Raw genomic sequence first — 2,065 nt, 5'->3', positions numbered from 1 at the left:
TTTTACTGAGATAGGTTGTCCACTTGTTCTTCTCATCTGCATTGGCCTCATTCTGTCTTTTGTGACGTCCAAATTGTGCTGAAAGGCATTTATGTGTTGACGTGGACCCAGAGTTGAAGACAGAGAGTTGTCCATTTCATAAGACACATTTTAAAACATTTATTGGAAAAAGCAACAACAAAGTAATCCCATACAATAGGTTGAAAGGCAGTTCAACACAGTGTTTTATTGAAAAAGCACATTTGTTATCAAAAGCAAGTTATGCACACTAACTAGTTCATAAAAAAATTACTTCAGCCTTCAGATTAATACCCATAAAGCCAAACTGTCTTCAAAGAGAAGACAAACACAGGACAAACTTGCTGAAGGATTCAAAATGTAAAATGTATGACTTGGAATTAGCTGATTTGTATTATTATTCACCTCAGCTGTAGTGCAAGTAATAGGCTACATTGGCAGAGCAGATGGTTCAAACATCTAGTGATCACAGCCATAATATATACAGAGTCCAAAAGACTGATGATGCATCTGGGATTTTTTTTTTTTATTATTATTGAATAACCTTTAATCTGAAAAAAAGTAAAATAAATATGAAATATTTAACATTTTAAAATTGACCATGTTAATTAATTTGTACAAACTGTCAGATTTCATTGCTTTCATTGAACTTTGAAATTCATATTAAATTTTTTTATTTCAACTTTTCACTCAAATTGTTTTTTGTTTTGTTTGTTTTTTGTACATTTTATTACACGACGCTCTGAATACTTGATTCTAATTGGTCGATCGCGGCATCCAGCGGTTGCGTATCATTCCGCTCATCCGCGCAAATAAAACCGGCGCTACTTTCTCCCGCGCTCTTTTGTTTTATACAAACGCAACTGTCGCCATTGTGTGTCTCAGTTATCGATTGTAGCCTACTGAAAATTACCTCAGAGGCAGAGCAGTATTAATATCACATTAATATTGTTTCAGCATTCGTCTCGATGCTAGTCCGATTGTTTTGTACGTTGTAGTGGACTATTTTTTTCATAGCGGACACCTGAAGATAATTTACAGGTAGGATTGTAAAATAATTCCATATCAATATTTCATGTCCACATATTTATTTCGGGTGTAGCCTTGTAACAAGCAAAATACAGTTAGTAAGCCAGTTATTCTTGCAAAAAATAATTATGCTGTGTTTAAAAAACACGCATTTTCGTTTGGACCCCACTGCATTTTAACGAAAACGAAACCTGCTTCTGGCAAGCTTAAAACGAGAGAAAACCCACTTCCAGCATTCCAAATCAACAGAAAAAATTGGACTTGTTATTTCATCCAAAGTTTGATCATATAAATAAGCAGCTATATACTATGCAATCTCTTAAAAATTACTTCAGCAGAAAGAAGGAGAAAAAAAGAGCTTCCAGCAATCTGTTAGCTGCCTCCCGCCTTCAAAAAAGCTGTTAAAGGGGTCCTATTATGCTTTTTCACTTTATTAATTTTAGTCAGTGTGTAGTGTGTATGTTTGGGCATTAAAAAGATCTAGAAAGTTACAAATCTCAAAGTCCACTCCAAAGGGAGATATTTAGTTTTTTAAAAATCCCTTTTCAAGAACTACAGCGAATGGCTCGTTTGGACTACAGCGTTTGTTTTCCGGGCTTTGTGATATCACAAAGCGGCTCATTAGAATTTCATTACAAATAATTCCCGCCTACAGAAATTCGAATGGTTGGGGGGTGGGGAGGGGCGAGGTTGTGGTTAGAACGCTTGGTTGAGTGAGTGCATCAGACGAGACGACGAAGAAGAAGTGCTGCTGCAGTTAGTGCATCAGAGAAAACCAAGAAGAAGAGCTGCTGTGCTGTAGCTTCACATTTTTGGCATGTCTACAATTCTTACAAGTACAACACGACGTAACGTTAGCTGTGCGCCGCGGACAGACGCCGAACGGCTCCGCCGGTGTGCCTGCACTCATAGAAAATAATGTATTTGAATTTTAAAGACGTGGCGCGAAGCTGCGCTTCTCGTCCGGTGTGCGACCGCCTGAAACGCTGTTTTTTTTCACCTCCGTGCCCAAACGTCT

At 37.6% G+C, this 2,065-nt stretch overlaps 1 protein-coding gene across 1 annotated transcript in view; it reads right to left on the bottom strand.

Moving 5' to 3' along the window:
* Nucleotides 1-1,412: 1,412 nt before the first annotated feature.
* The window catches only part of creb3l3a (cAMP responsive element binding protein 3-like 3a), an 11,046-nt gene continuing 10,393 nt past the window's right edge, over nucleotides 1,413-2,065 (bottom strand). Inside the window, exon 11 of the mRNA XM_016442647.1 lies at nucleotides 1,413-1,454. The gene's annotated coding sequence lies outside the window, so the exon portion shown is untranslated. The remainder of the gene's footprint in view (nucleotides 1,455-2,065) is intronic.

This window comes from Sinocyclocheilus anshuiensis, unplaced genomic scaffold, assembly GCF_001515605.1.
Source record: "Sinocyclocheilus anshuiensis isolate Anshui unplaced genomic scaffold, SAMN03320099.WGS_v1.1 scaffold735, whole genome shotgun sequence".
NCBI lineage: Eukaryota > Metazoa > Chordata > Actinopteri > Cypriniformes > Cyprinidae > Sinocyclocheilus > Sinocyclocheilus anshuiensis.
Note: the sequence above shows the minus strand (reverse complement) of the source record. Positions and strands in the feature narration are given on the sequence as shown.